The following is a 17,121-nucleotide window of genomic DNA, read 5'->3' as shown; positions in this document are numbered from 1 at the left end:
AAACAGGTGTTGTGTCCCTGGAACGACAAGATCTCCTTCAACTCAGCATTTTGCCAGGCTCTATATTGGTGGTCTCATAGATGGTACCCCACGCAAGGCACCCCCTTTTGGCCACTGGCACATCAGGTGGCAACAGACACCTCTCTGGAGGAATGGGGGGTGAACACTAGAAGGTTCCACACCAGAGGGCTCTGGCGGCTGGAGGAGAAACTACTACATAGCAATGTGTTGGAGCTCTGAGCTGTGTTATGGACTCTCAAGTCCTTCCAAGCCCAGCTCCAAGGTGAGGTGGTTCGCATTTTCATAGCCAACACAACCACAATGTTCTACATCAGGAAGCAGGCAGGGACCCACTCTCCCGTTCTGTCCAAGGAGGCGCAGACACAGTAGCACCGGGTGCTATCCCAGGCCATGTTCCTCATTCCCTTTCACCTAGCAGGGATCCACACCACTGTTGCAGATCTCTTCAGCAGGGAACTGCAATCCTGCCACCAATGGGAGCTCCATCAGGACCAAGTTTGTCATCTTTTCTCAAGGTGGTGTTGCTCACAGATTGACTTGTTTGCCACAGCAGCCAACTCAAATGCGACCAGTTTGCCAGCAGGTACCGCAAGGGAGGAGTCTGGGGGATGTGTTCAATGTGCCCTGGGAGTGCCGGTTCCTGTACACATTCCCTCAAATTCCTCTTCTTCTATGTGTAATCAATGCACCCAAACAGAGCCCATGCAAGATGATCCTCATTGCTCCAGCGGGACGCCGCAAATTTGGTATTCTGACCTTCTACATCTGTCAGTGGCACCTTCCATCAAACAGCCTCCTCGCCCGGACCTGCTCTCCAGAGAAGGTGGTCAGTTCTACACCGTGACCCAGCGTCCCTGAAATTGACTGCTTGGCTTCTGCAATCATAGAATCTGGGCATATATTGTCTTTAGACTCAGAAAAATGATGGCAAAGACTTGAGCTCTGTCCACTCACTTCTGCTACAAATACAAGTGGAAACATTTCACTATATGGTGTCATTCACAAGAGCTAGACCCTCTTCGATATCAAAGCTAAGCAAATACTGCTACATCTTCTATCATTGGCAAAGGCAGGGCTGCCACACAAGTCCATAAAGGTCCATCCAGGGGCCATCTCTCGCTACACAAGCACAGCAAGCAAGCCTTCCCTATGGTCTCATTGGCTGGTTAAGGAGTTCCTCAAGGGTCTGTTCCTGATTTTCCCTCCAGTAAAAGCACCAGCGTGGGAGCTCGATGTGGACTCTCCAAGCTCATGGGCCCAACTTTTGAGTCTCTACATGGGAACCCTCTAAAGTTCATCTCATGGAAGACTTTTTTTCTGGTGGCTATTATCTCAGCCAGATGTGTTGGGGAGTTGCAAACTCTTTACAGCAAAACACTGTAGTTGACATGCCATCAGTTCAGCGTGGTGCTGTGCATTCATCCCTCATTTATGCCAAAGGTCCCATTGACTTTTCACCTGAACAAATCGCTCTTCCACCTCTATGGCGGAGAGGGCATTGCATTCACTGGACATTTCCTGTGCGTTAAAGTTGTATATTGCACACACAAAAGACATTTGTAAAACCTCACAACTTTTTGTAACATTTGGCCCTGGTGAACGAGGGCGGGCCCCGTCAAAGGCTTCCATTTCCAGGTGGCTATCTGGCTGCATCTCCTACTGTCACTGGCTGGCAAACAAACCATTGCCAGGTAGACCAAGGACACATTCCACCAGAACCTTGGCTTCTACTATGTCATTCCTGTCTGGCGTTCTCCTGCTCGACATCTGCCGGGCTAGTATGTGGAGGTCTACCCACACCTTCATGAAATTCTACTGCGTTGACTGAGATTCCAGTGAGGAGTCCCGTGTCGGGCAAGCAGTGCTTCTCAACCTTTTTGCTTGAGGTGAGTGCTCCAGGGGTGAGTTTCCATTGCTTCTCTTGAGACCTGTACCACCTCAAACTGGTTGTTGTGTATGTACTGCTATATAATTGTATTCATGAGTATGTGAATCCATGAACGATCCAATGCTGGAGAAAGAACAAGTTACTTACCTGTAACTCTTGTTCTGCAGCATTGGTATCTTTCATGGATTCACATGCGACTCTCCCGCCTACCCCTCTATGGCTATTCATTGGTTCCTACTGCCATATTATGTCCACTTTTAAATATGAAGATGCCCACCAGGGTTGGAGCTAAGGAGGACCACTACTGTCATTGGTTGGGGCAGGAGGCCCTAAGTGACAGCAAAAGGTTATACAAGTACATCGTCATTTTTTTAAGTTTAAAGGAAAACTGCTTCATTATTACCGAGAATTACCGGCCTGACGACAGGGAATATTCATGAGCATGTGAATGCTGGTGAATAGGAGTTACAGGTAAGTAACTTGTTCCGTGCCTCTTATTAGGCTACTTTCAAATGGAGAAGGTTTGAAATGACAATATCATGATGGGAATTACAAGATAGATGTATACTGAAATAACATTGAGGAACATATTAAGAGAAAACTATCCCTTACATATAACATTCCATAGCATATCATGCATGGGGATAAATGGGTGAAGAGCTCAGCGCTGTGAAACAAAGCTATAGAATACAAATAGCCTTGTAAGGAATGTGGATTAATCACAGCACGAAAAGCAAAGGTACATACCACAGAGGGACTATTATGGAAACAGTTATAAGGCGGAACTGCACAAAGAGAAATGGGAAGATGTTCCTTATCTGTAACATGAGTCATCTGCATATCAGCAGGGAATAAGCAGGAATTGGGCTTAAGCGACCCAGCATACAGCCAGACAAGGGTCAGCCCCCACACTCCCCATCATCCCAAGAAAGGCCGCTCCATGCCTGGCTTTAGAGACAGGGGGAGTCCAGTCCCAGTGAAAGAAGGGCCAGCCAAGCATCCAGGCATGACGACATAGTGGCTCTGGTGAGAAAAGCTCTCCACAGGCAAAGACATGGTCTAGAGTCAAGCAACCCATGCATTGTTGAAGAATCGAGGCTCCCAGTCGATCACTGATATAGCCTTTCTGGATGCACTGATCCTTTCCTGTTCTTCAAGCTCAGCAACTGATAAGCACAGATATCCACTTCATGTTACAAATAGTTATTTATTATAGGGGAGGGCAGAACTATTGTATTGGGGACAATTGCCAGTACGGTCTACTGTGGGGCCAATTGCCAGTGCTGTATTTTTCCTATGATATAGCGCCCAGAGCCAAAAGACAGTACACATACCCCACCATCACCTCTAGCTATGCAGCACCTCTATGTATCCCATGATATAGAGCCCAGAAGCATGGGACAGAACAAATAACTTTAGATAGTAAGAATCAGAAAACTGACAACTCATTGCGGTTTTTAAGGTGATTATTTTATTCAATTGCCAAAACCTTACTCTTCTGGTCCGTTTGCTGAAGGAAAGAAAAAGATTGCGAAAATGGGTGCATGTCAGGATGTCGTACATAATAAAGACTGTCCACTATCTAGAAACCTATGCTAGCCAGATCCCTAAAACATCTGATTTAAACACAAAAATCATGTTAAGTGCCTTCTAACCAAAGGATATATTCTTGGCTGGTATCTGCCCCCCACTGTACCTTCTCTGGATTAGACAAGGACTTCCAACCCTCAGAAAGGTTCCAACAGTCACCAGGGAAAGTCTCTGAGCTCTTCATCCTATTTATAGTTCAAGAACGAATGTTCAAAGAATCTCTTTGGGGGTTCCCAGCCAATGTATAAAGGAGTAGTGAGTTCCTCTAGGCCTCCTGGCCCCCTACACAGTTCCAGTTCCTTGAAAATGTCACTGGGTAGCAGAGCCTCTTTCGGCTTAGTTTGAAATCCCTTTGGCTACTACTACTCCTTGGGGTCTCAGTTTTCCCACCCCCTCTTGAGGTCAATTTGATTGTGGTCCACTTTGGCCCTGACAAATTCTCACCCCACCTGTGGGTCTTGGGTTTTGCACCCCCTTTTTGGGTGCGTTTGCTTGCAGCACACTCTGGGCACAACGGATTCTCACCGCATTCTCCTCTTGGCCTTCTCGCAGGAAGCAAAGTTCTGTGGGATTTCTCACTCCTCCTCACTCCACACCCAAGAGGGACAGATGCTCCTCTCTGTTAGTTTGCAGGGTTTCGATTCCCTCTCCTGCTCTTATGCACTCTTGTGTTGCTCTCACAGGACCTTTGTGTTCCTCCCAGCAAGGGTATGGAACACTCCATTGGTCTGGTGCTGCATGAAATGATGGGAACAGTAAAGGGTTAGAAACCACACAAGCTACTTCGCTATGGAAATTCACACTGATGTCTCGTGCAATCCTCATATATCCAAGAAAAAACATTAGCATCCAGAGGCAAGGGAGGGTAACACATATCCCTGTTAAGGGATGTCTTGTCCCCTAAGTGTGGGTCACCCCCAGTGGGGTACCACTTGCCGTGTTCCCTAGGGGTGTTAAACTTAGTGGGCTCACATCCCTAGTCCCAAATGGGATGGATCCCTGTGAAGAACTTGACCATCCCAACGGGGAGTGTGCACTCGCCTGGGCTTTTTTAAAATTTTGAAATTAAAATTAATGATGGGAGATCAACCTCAGAAAATGTGTGGGGCTAATCTGCACAAATTTTTCTCTGCTCACCGCACAACAAACACATAGTCATATGTACTCTGGGGGCACACACTTGCAGGAGCAGTCATGTACAGCTGGAATGTGACAGCCATGGGTACATCAAAGCATCTCAAGAAGGGGGAAGGCAACACCTTCCTATGGCCATGGCCAGCCTAATTAAAATATCAAAGTCTCCATGGATCTGGCTCTCTATTGTCTAAATCTGCTGATGGCAGTGCATACTGATAAGAGTTAATTGAAACAGGCCTGTGTCAGGCTTGGTCGCAGAACAGACAAAGGAGAGGCAGGATTAACACCTCTCAGATATGCAATGTGTCAACTTGAAGCTAGCTCCCACCCCTTTGAGCGAAAGGCAGTGAATGGCATGTCTGGGTACACTATTTACCATAGGCAACCCCTGCAGATAGGACCCCTTTCAGAGGGAAGACGTATGTAAGGGAAACAGGAAGTCTTCTCTTGTCACAAACTTCAAGGGAGACCTGCCCTTTGATCAAGAGTCACAGAAGGCTCAGTTAGCCAGAGAGACACTTTGACCTACAACAGACAGGAAGATGGGTAGGACTTAGGAGTACACGTGGTCACTCCTTACCTTTCCTGTTGCAAAGCACTCTGGTCTTAAGCTCACACATAAAAGAAGATTGTTGGTGGGGACCCAGGATTTGTTCCTTAAGGTAGGCTTAACCAGCACCAATCACGGGGGCCCATTTGGCTTTAAAGGATGGCTGAGCCCCTCACTTAGGAGATCATCTGATGACTTTGAACGGAGTAAGAAGAAGGACTCATTTGGACCCTGGCTGAAGGTACAGTCTGCCTTACATCTTCCACCAAGGAAGGCCAGGATTTCCAAGAGGGAAGCAAAATCCCTCCCCTAAACATCTTCCAGGGAACAGAAGGAGATACCGTACTCAGAGGGCCTGTCCAGCAGCTCCAGAACTGGTACCCAGCCAGCACACAGCGTGCCTTGCTAGGTTCTGCTAGCAAGCTTCCTATGTGGCAAGTGCCAGAGAATCTTTGAACAAAGGACAAGGCGATTACCTCCAAAGACTCTCCTCAGCTTTGGGCCATCCACCTTAAAGAATGACACAAGCCCTTCGAAGAAGCTAGGAGGAGTGCCACGACAAGCATCAACCAGTTTCCATCTTTTAAGGACAGTTTCGAGGCAATCGAGCCCTCAAACCGCGACTGGCTGCAACACTGACTGTTGTAATGCTGCAGTCCCTAAAGCCGTCTGAGAGGCCTCGACAAGTGTTCCAGATCTGCCAACCAGCACAAAGACAACGATTCTTGAGCATGTGCCACCGTGTAGGTCAGCTTGCAGCCACCGGTCCAGCCTCGCTTGCCAAACTGCCTGCCGCCTGATACCCGCAGCTGTCTCCCGTCTTGAACTTTGTCGCAGGAGATGCAAAGCATCCTGGAACCAGCTCAACACTGTCAAGCATCAAGATCATCTCAAGCACCAGGTACATTGTGGTTCTGTCCCACTGGTCCTTCTCCGAAGGCCCCTAGTAACATTTACTACCCCTTGCTCCCTTGGTGCTGAAACAAATAACCTTAAACAGTTAAGACTCATTGCCTTACTGAACACCCTCCTGTCAGTATCCAGAGAGCATCCCTTTCCTTCATGAAACTGTCTGTCCTCTGTGTTCTTTTACAGGGTGGGTTATATTTTGTAGTGTGCTAGAACTGTCTGTTGTAATAATAATAAAGTAGACATTTGTATACAACCTTGACTGGACAGTCCCTTTTATCATTGGGTAATAATTGTATTTTCGATGTGTTGCAACTAACCAACTATCCACGACCTTGCAGAGATAAGCCTGCCGTTCCGTCCACGTTACCACAATTGGACAAGGAGGTTTATAATTTATTTGCGATCGGATCCCTTGTGGTGTACACAGGTGTGGGGCTGATTGATGGTTTAGAAACGGATATTCATCCCTGGACCACTGGTTCCCACGGAAATTGATACATCACACTCCCTCTTGTGGAGAGGGGATGAATTCCCTGGATCTGTCATATAACCCACTATCCTGTGAAGCTGTTATAAATGCCCAGTTATACATGCTCAAAGGCACAGCACAAGGCAGTATAATACCTCACAATTACCCCAAATTGCGCAGCAGATGTTTGTGTCCTATGGATTAGCACCCAAAATCTCAAGGTTATACTAATAACCCACACTCAAAACTAACTGTGCATCCGGGGCTACAACCAAAAGACCCGGGGCTATAGCCCCATAAGCTCCTCCCCCCCCCAGCAACGCCTCTGGCACTCTGAGCGCCAGAAAGGTTTCTGAGAGAGGTGAGTAGGTGGAGAAAAAAAGGTCAGAAAGGTCTGCCATGGTTTACTGGCACACTCCAGGAAACGCTGCAATCCTGCCAATGCATGAAAGAGGAGGGAAAGATGCACCACTCCAGCAACCCTGTGACACAGAGTGCAGCAGCTACAGATCCCAGGGTACCTGCGAAGATGGGCCCTATGTGCAACATGACAGCCACTAGCAAAAGCCTAGACATGATTGATGGTGTTGATGTATGTGTAAATGGTATGGTATGGTGTAAAGTGCAAACTAAGGCCAGGCCAGAAGGCATCTGGGCGCTTAAACAAAGATAGGCATGCAAGAGCTGGCCAGAGCGCCTGAAAAATGCGTTTCCAGAGTCTTACGAGACTGAAAGTGATCAGCAATGTCTCAAAGGGACTCAGGCAGAGAGTTCCACAAATTAATGGCCAGATCTGAAAAAGAGCTTTCCGAGCTTTGCAGTATCTCGGAACCCTCAATAAAACTTGTGAGGAGGATCGAATAGTTCTAGCAGGCCTCTAGGGAATAAGCTTCGAGCAAAGGTATTCAGCACAAGTGTTGTGAATAGCCCAATACACAATCATAAGCCAGTGCAGCTGGCATGACATGTCATGAGACTAAGAAGGTCTTGGAGCCCCCAGAGCCAAACGCGTTGCCGAATTCTGCAGGATCTGAAAGCACTGAAGTAAAAAAGATGGTTGACCAAGCTAGATGCCATTACAATAGTCCATAGAACCCATAATGGAGGAGATAACTACCTTAGCACAAGACTCAGGAGGGAGGAAAGGCAAAATCTTCCTCAATACTTTCAATTTTACAAAGCTGGTCTGGCTAAATATATATAAATATATAGCGTTGGTATGATTATGTAAAAGAAATACAATCCAGCGATCAGGAGTCACCACTGCAGGAATAGCCCATGCAGTGGCTAGAGTCCACCTCCCACCAGAAGCGTTGCACGTGTCCCAATAGCAACCACCACTCAAGGAAATTATTGAAGGTATCCAAAAGAAAACTCTAATCTAAAAAGAAGGATATCACCATGTCTCACCTTGCTCCTCCTTGAAGGGCTAGCAAAGTCACGGTGGGTGGAATCCCTCCGTCCTCTTCCTCCATCGAATCTCGCCAGATCCAGACAGGGAAGGCAACCAGGCCCCAACCATACTAAACCTGCCCCCCCCTAGCACAACTGAAGCAAGCCTGCCCCCCGAACCAGTCCTGTACACCCTCCACCCCACCTAATCCTCTCACGTAGGCCATGGGGGCACTCTAACCACCTGGATTCCATCTCTTCACCTCAGTGCATAGCCCCAAACACCCACCCAAAACAAAAGGATGCCACTCTGTCCAGCCCCACAGCCAACCCACAATCAGGAGTAAAGCTGTGCTACCATAATAAGGCACTCACTGCATCCTATGAAACACAAACCATCCAGTTTGCCCATGGTCCCCACCTGACCACCAGAAACCGCTGCTCTGCAAAAACACAGAAGATAGCCTTCCAATCCATCCGAAAGAGAGCCAATGGAGCAGCACTCCCAGCCATTGAAAAGGCTCCTGACCAAGCATTGCTCCCTCACAGAACCATCCAGTGATAACTCAACGAAGCTATGCCAATCTATACCAGTCCATGTCATGCTAATTGCCAGAAATGGTATGTGTGGCAGCACCCCAAGAACCCTCACCTGCCCCACCTACCTCTGATTCAGTCTACCTGAAAAGTCATGTCTTGGAGCTGTGAAAGAATCATGAAGCAAGACACGGGCAACAGATTCAAAGTTCAAACAAAATTGATTTATTAAGCCAAGTGTCAGGATGGTAGAAGGCCTACCTTGCCCTATTCTAAAGTGGAATTTCCCTACCTGAGCGAAACTAAGGAAAGTCTGAGTCAAAGAGTTCAACTTAAAGATCTGTCCAAAACCTATTCTTGCTCTCATAAATAAAGCTAACCAATGTATGGGGATGTCATTAATCAAAGAAATAGTGATCAAAACAAAGTTCTAAACTTCTTCCAGCTATTTACTTTCTTTTGAACTCCCCTTCCCCAAGTTCAAGAAAGTTACAAAAATGTCTGAAGATTACCCTTCTCAAAGTTCAAAGCAATACAGTTCCACAAAATACTCAGGGTTCCCTTAACCAAGTTCAAGGCAACACAGTTAAAAAAGAAAAGAGGCTTGAGGCTCTGTCCTCAAGACAGCATCTGCAATTCCTCGAGTCTCAGGGTTCCTTTCTCCAAGACTTCAATGTAGCAATTTATACTTGTCTGTGCTTTTTAAAGGTTCAACACAACTCCAGGTCAACTTGACCTTTCCTCTGGATCATATCAATAGCTCACCTACAGTGTTCTTTCTTGGTGTATTTCACAATGTCTTTAGTTTTCACATTATAGGGTTCCTTGGCCTAGACTCAGATGTCAGACCGCATGGTCCACCCATCACTGGTTGCACAACCAGGAACACTGGCTCTTTCCACACTATATGCAGCTTCGCACTCCCTTTGCTGGTCAGCCTCTTGGCTTTGCCATAAAGGGGTTGCATGCTTTATACCAGTATTTGGCCTTGCCACACTATCCCAATTCATATAGTTGACTTTGCAGTGGTATTATCAATCTCCCACCTCTCAATCACACTTTTCACACGTGTGCCTTTTTCTGCAGGTTATTTTCAAATGGGCACTTTCCCATTTAATTTTATCAGTGAACAGCTTTGCCCACAAAATTTCACTCAACTAGGTATTCAGTGTGTGTAATTTATTTTTGTCTGTGAACTTTCATACAGTTCGGTATTCAATAATCTCTTTTATAATGAGTTTTTGTCTTGCTCCCTTCAATTAGCTAAATGTCACTTTTATTGATCAGGGATACAAAGACTCGGTCTTCAAGTTCTGAAAAATGTCACACAGTCTGGGGTTTCAGGGCTCTGAGAAACTCACCGTCCTCTTTGAAGTGGCTGTGTTGCACAGCGAACGTTGAGGTGAACTACGGCTGCTTCTGGCTTCCCGCCAGGGCTTCAGACTGCCCCTTTTCACACTTGAGTGTTTCTGCTGTGTGACCTGTGCCACACGAAGTAAGAGCTTCTTGGCCTACTATCATACCCACTCAGACGTACTCCTCTTTTGAATACCTTGTCTGCAGGCTTGGTGTCTCTCCTGGCATCTCGCTTACTCTGGCCACCATCTACAGGCATCCCTGGCCAGGTATCCCACTTTCTCTTTGAATGGGCTGACCTCACCTATTCTCTCCTTGCCCCCGCCTACAAGCTTCTCCTCCTCAGAGACTTCACTATTCACCTTGACTGCCCTGACGCAGCCTCTGGGCTCTTCAGCAACCTCTGTGACTCGCTTCCCTCTCCATTTTTCCCTCCGGTCTGGCATACTCAGCCGGACACACCTTGGATGCTCTCTTCTCTTCAGACATCCCCATCTCCAACCCTCTTATTACTCCTCTCTCCTGGTCTGATCATGCCCTCCTTTCCTCTCACCTGGACCTCCCAGGTCCCCCAAGCTAAACCCCCACCCACACTGCCAGACATCTTCTATGTCATTCGACCTATGGAGTGAGTGTCAGCTGTTGCTTTTGCCACTACCTTCACTCCCCCTCCTACACCTGGCACTGACTCTCACAGTGACACAGCCCTTACTAACCTTCAACTCTCGATCTCCAACACTCTGGACATCTTAGCCCCTGTCATGAAGATCTGCATGAAATCTGCGTCGAAGTGTAATTCCTGCTATGACTCTGACCTGGCTACTCTGAAACGCAAGTGCAGTGCGGCTGAGTGACAAGCCTGGAGCACATCCTCCGACAAACTAGCCTGCCGCCTGCTCCAAAGGCAATACAGACTCTCCATCTGCTCCAAGAAGAGGGCCTATATCCAAGCCTGCATCTCTGCGGCCACTAACAACATGACTGAACTTTCCAAAATCTGCAAGGAACTAGTCAACCTTACTGCAGTCTCCTCTTCTCCTCTGCCAACCCTGGCACTCTGCACTTCACTGGCCTCTCCATTCATCTCTAAAACTCAGGACATCTTGTCATCTCTCACCTCTAGTCCTTAGTCCTTAGTCCTCACCCTTCTGCCTCACGCGCTCTAAGGCCAGCATTGGCCCCCCCTCGCCGCTCCCCTCCCATAACACCTGATGCGGTTTCTAGACAAGTCCACTCTATGAAGGTCTCATCCAAACAGGTGCTCCCCTGTTCCTCCAGAACTATCAAGACATGATATGATATGGCATATGATATGGCATCAGGGACAACATTATCTCCCTTGCTCCAGCCTTGGTCGATTTCTGCAATAATTCTTTTGACATTGGATCCTTCCTCTCACTCCGTAAGCACTCCTTTGTGCACCCTCTCCTCAAAACGCCTTTTGCCGTCCCTTCCTGTCCGGCAAACTACCGCCTTCCTGGGCAAACTCTTGGAGAAGCTGGCCATCTCCCAGCTTATCCACCACAATGAATCTGTTGGTTGTCTCCACAACCACCAGTCTGGCTTCAAAGCTGCCAGAGGCATGGAAACTGATCTTCTAAACACCTGTGAAGACCTGCTCTCTAATCCCGATTCCAGCTCTCCTTTCGTTCTCATCCTTCTTGACCTTTCCTGTGCCTTTGATACAGTCAATCATGCCACCCTGATAAATCGGCTCTGTGATACCCTTGGCATCACGGACCTGGCTCTGGACTGGTTGACCTCCTTCCTCTCAGACCAATCTTCCCAGGTTCAACTGGGCCCTCTTCTCTTCACCATCTCACTCTCAACCTGTGGAGTCCCTCAGGACTCTATCCTTTCACCTTGGCCTTTCAACATCTACATGGCTCCTCTATCCCACTTGATCTCCACCGTTCTCCTAACTTCTAGTGTTATGCAGATGCCACGCAGCTCTCCTTCAAGCTTCCCTCCTCTGCCACCTCCTCTTCCTCTCTCATTCCTGACTACATGTCTGCTATTCAGGCATGGTGCTCTGCTAACTATATCTACCTTAATGCCAGTGAGACAGACACCCTTCTCATTGGGAGCCCTGCTCCCTCTTTCCCTTCCACACTCTGGCCACCCTGCAAGGGCCCCTTCCCCTCACCCTCCTGTGAGGCAAAAAAAACCTGGTGTCATCTTTGACTCCTCTCTTCTTCTCTCCTCACATCACAGTCCTTGCCAAGAAGGCCCACTTTCAGCTGCACCTCTTCAGAGGCATGCTCCCATTCCTTGCCTTCCACCAGAAACTCAATGTCTCCAGAGTTCTGGTCCTCTCCAGGCAGGACTACTTCAACAGCCTCTTCCTTAATCTGCCTATCTCCTCCGTTTTCCCCCTCAACTAATCCAGAATAGGACTGCGAGACTTATACTTGGCCTCAAGCCCAGGGACCGCATCTCACCAGCCTTAAAATCTCTCCACTGGCTCCCGGTTGCTGCGAGGATCAAGGTCAAGACCCTCTGCATCTTCCACAAGGCTTTCTGGGACCTCGGACCCCTCTACATCCAATTCTCCCTCCCTAAATACCTCCCTGCTAGAGCCCTCCAGTCATCTAGCTCTTACTCTCTGCAGATCAGACACTTTTCCAAGTAGAGAGTGGGTGGTAGATCTCTCTCGTCCACAGGTGCCTCCCTCTGGAATGGCGTCCCTGCTCCTCTCAGACTTGAGCCGGATCTCCTTGAGTTCCAGAAGGTTCCCAAGACCTTTCTTTTCCCTTTTTCCTTCCCTCTCCCTTGCTAATGTATGTGTATGCTTCTTGACTGGCTTCCTGGATCCCTCTGAGTCTACAGGGCACCAGGCCCCCCATTCCAGTCTACCAATGCTCTTGGTCTCCTCTGAACCCCCTCCCTCAACCTACACTTGCCCTTCTGGGTCCCTCCCCCTCACTTGCCTGGCTGTGCCTGCACCCTTGTAGCCCTTTCAGCCCTTTACCAAGCCCTTAGCTTGTGGACTTTCCTTCCCCTGCACTCTCTGCTTCCCCTGGCTCTGTCCACCTGGCCTCCCCTGGCCCTCGCTTTGTCTCATGGGCCCTTTTGCCCTGGCCGGCACCCCCCATCCCCTCTCCCCTGAACTGCTACTGCACTTGCACGTTCCGAATGTCACAAGGCCTAGTAGGATCGTATTTGTTTTGACTTCCCTTTTCCCCCACCCTCCTGTCTTGTTGCGCCTCGAAGCACATTTTGTATAGGCGCATTATAAATACCCAATAAATAAATAAAAATTCACGATATAGGATCCATACGTCCAAGAATCCTCATTCTCGGGGCTACTAGAGTGGTGAAAGGAGCTAGTGTTCATTACTCCTAGTTGCCTCTTCTTCGTACCAGTACTGTCATAGGCAAAGTGTGGGAACGTGAGGGGAGATGTTGTACAATAGCCTATAAAGGCTGGGGGAGGTTTAGGTTGGTCTTCAATAAGAAAAGGAGCATACCATGTCTCGCCTATGTGTACCCCATTCTAAACCCCAAAGGACCCTCTGCCCAGGTGATCCTCCCTTGCTTCTCTACCCTCAGGGTCAGGATTCAAAAGCAGTGGCCTTTGCCTGGCCACCTGAGAAGAGGATCCAGGGGGAGTAGGGGTGAGGATACCCTCAAGTTTCTCACAGAGCCCAATATGTAAGAAAATACCTAGAAATATAAGTTTAGACAGGGCCCAGTTAAAATTGAGTATCCCTTAAGTCTTCTACTTGGGATGGTCAAGTTCATCTAGGAAACTGTAGCTCTTAAGTTACACAAAAGGATCTCTGAATCCAACCGCCTTCAAAATACCAATCTAGCTTGGCTACCAAACCACATGCAGCACTGTGACCACAACAATGCAACTCATCAACAACACTCTTCTGATTCTTGACAATGAAGATGCTTACCTTCTGGTTCCCCTTGTATTCTCTGCAATCTTTGACATGCTTGACTGAAGAGTACTCAACAAACCTGTACTCTGATAGTCCTAGACAGCAGACACCAGCTCATCTAGAGGGCAACCAACAAATCCATTTGATGACCTGTAACCTGTGGAATCCCTGAAAACATTTTGAATCTGTGCATGCAGCACTGCAGTAACTCTTGGCAAGCCACAACATGATGCTACGCCAACAGGTATATGACACACAGCTCTACCGGAAGACCAACTGTGTCAACGACGTCCACTGTCTGAAAGTTTTCCTTTCCACTCCAGGCCTGGATGTCAAATATCTACCTCAAGCTGAACTCCTCCAAAAAACAAACTATCCTACTGCGATTGCTGATTGCTCGTAATGTTGCAGTCAAAAAAACGGTTTACATAAATTAGGCTTGTTTGCTTCACCCGCTCTCTGCCGCGTGTTCACTCCAAGCGCCTCCTTCAAGGCTCACATTTTTTTTAAAACTCGCACTGTCTTGCACTGGCTCACTCTTCTGTGCAAGATCAAGCCCTTCATCTCAATAAAAGACTTCTGGACTTGTCACCAAGCACGCGTCCTCTCCTACCTGAATGGTGGCAGTGAGCTCCTCGCTCGTGCACCAGTGTCCACCTTGGCCTTGCGGAGAGCCATTTAACATCCCACAGCCCTTCACAGCACAGATGTGAAGAGGTTCTACTACATTCATGCACATCCTCAAGAAGCTGCTCTGCCCGCCACTCCAGGTCAAAAATCACCTACAAGGTAGCATGAATTACATGCAAGAGATTGACGACCCAAGCACCAACCGATCTGGCCGATTAGCTCTGCATCTCCGTAAACCGGTATCAAGTGAAAAAGTAGTTTTTTTAGAATCTAAAAAAGGATCGATTTAGAAAGGCCGCTCTGTGACCGCACAGTCATGCCCTTGCCGCACACAGAGTGCATGCGGGGATGACAAGCGCGGGCAGGAGAGGAAAGGCGCTTTGAGTGAGGTAAGTATGTTTAATGTGTTGTGTTGTGTGTGTGTGTGTGTGTGTGTGTTGCACTGGGAAGGGGTGGTGGGTGAGGAAATAGGAGGTTCAGGGGGGATAACCCCTTCTTCCCCCCCACCCCCCACCGATTTACAGCAAAACCAGCGGGAGAGGGTGAGAGTGGGGACAGGATTGCCTTCTGAGGGGGGGCGCGGTCAGTATGTGATATTTCATCATTTTAAAGAACACACAAAAACAGCCATAAGAAATCAGTCTTTTTTGTGTTCGCCTTTAGGATGCGGAAATATCACATAGAACCCCGTCAGCCAGCACAACTCAAGAAGCCATGACACTGTATGCCAGGATGGAAAACTAGACATCCAAGAACAAAACAGCCAATCTCCTGCTGTGCACCCATAGTCTGGAACGGCAGCCGGGTTCACACCAGGACGTATTCCTCCCTTAGGTACTGCAGTAAGGAAAGTAAGGCTCTAATCTTCTAAGGACTTGTCAGCCACTGATCTTGGGACCCTGGTAGTGCAGTCCCTACGGTATCCAGTCATAGCATCGAATGCCAAAGCATCGAATGCCTTACCATCTAAAAAAAGCATCTAATGCAGTTTTTTTAAGGTAAAGGCTTTATTTTAATTGTATTGGGTTTTTAAAGGTTAAGAAAAGTGGGGTTGGAGGGTACCCGGTGGGGGACCCCCCATTAAAATAAAAAAGAAAAAAAAATGGTAAGGCATTCGATGCTTTGGCATTCGATGCTATGACTATAAACCGCAGTCTACCCATGCTCACCTCTTCACCTTCCCCAAAGCAACATTTTACCCACCCCAAGGATTGTTTGCCACCCAGGTTCTTACCATAGACCCCAACCCCCCTGCTTTGTATACATAGGTGCCTACATCATATGTGTACCATATAAAGAAAGACTATTGAATATTGCTGATACCAGGTGGCAACACACTTGAGCACTAGATGCTAAACATTTCTTGTGTAAATCTTCTCTGGCAAGATGCAACGCAGCTTTTGCTTGGAAGTCTATGCGAACAATTCTTTAATGCTGATCCAATGCCATAAAAATGCACAGAATGTAGTTTAAACAATGGGCTATGCAGTCAAAACACTAGCCGTTATGAGGGAGGAGCAAGGGGGACAATGAGCGCCGGGCCTCCCCATATGATCACGGTAGAAACAGGGCTTTGCTATGCCTTCATGACAACATGGCAATGCGAAGTGAGCATTTATTTTCGTGCTGGTGTCCTGGTGCCAAGTCTGTCCTTAGGGTCCGTGCGGGGTGCCGAATCTGCGCACAATTAGCAGCCTGCACTTTCTCCCTGTTACGTCCACTTCATTTGTTGATTTCTTCCAATGCATGTTGGCCCATTTCCCCCTTGAGAACATCAGACCAGGAGGCACAAATTCAGTGGAGTGAAGCTACAAGTTTCAGCAGCATTCTGCAGCCATATAACCTGGGACCAGACTTTGCAAGAGTGGTCTCCTTTTCTTTACAACTCTCTAAGTAACAGTTTGTCACCTCAATTGCCATGCGGAAATATGTTTTGTTTCATCAAGTTTGTCACCTTCTTCCTTCCTTGAATTTGACACTCCACTGTGTAGAATAACAAAATGCATTTCCATTGTGTTAATCCACCTGTTTCACTGCATTGATATGGATTCTCTGCTGTGGTCATTTCTGCTGTAAAAGTGAACCATGCTCCTTTTGCCTAACATGTATCTAAAGCCTTGTGCATATTGCCAGGTTCAGTTATGGGCCCTGGTTATTTAACAGAAAGGTCCAACAAATGATTGATTAGTGGGAGAATTACTGTGGAGTGGGTCTTTGAAAGATATGGTTCGTCCTATCCACAAGTTTAACAATTAAAGTTATGCCAATCATTTCTAACCAATGTAAAAGAAATATTTGGCTGAGAAGCATGATGAGTTTGATTGATATGACAAGTCACATTTCTGTCAAACTGTTGTAGGCACAGGTGTATAATGTTGGTACTGGAGAGCAAGATTCCCCACATTAACAAAATTGTGAGATCCTTGCAAATCGCCTTCTCGCTCTGCACCTTATTTATTTTATTTTTTTATTTTATTTTAATTTGTATAGCGCAAAACAAGGGCCCTGAGGCATGAAGGCGCTTAAACAAGACAAACGGAACACAAAAATAGTTCATCAGGATTATACCAAGAAAATATTATCCACAGTCAACTATCGGTTTAGGATCAGATGCCATGTTAGAGAAACGGTTACAGTTTGCCAGAAAAGACGAAGGTTACCAAGGCCACAACCAATAATTATACAGTCCGGGTTGGCTTGTGTGCACCATTCATCCAACTTGATCCTACGCAGGACCTTAAAATCCCGG

Source organism: Ambystoma mexicanum, chromosome 11, assembly GCF_040938575.1.
Source record: "Ambystoma mexicanum isolate Mex_15411 chromosome 11, UKY_AmexF1_1, whole genome shotgun sequence".
Taxonomy (NCBI): Eukaryota; Metazoa; Chordata; class Amphibia; order Caudata; family Ambystomatidae; genus Ambystoma; species Ambystoma mexicanum.
This window is presented reverse-complemented; position numbering follows the sequence as displayed.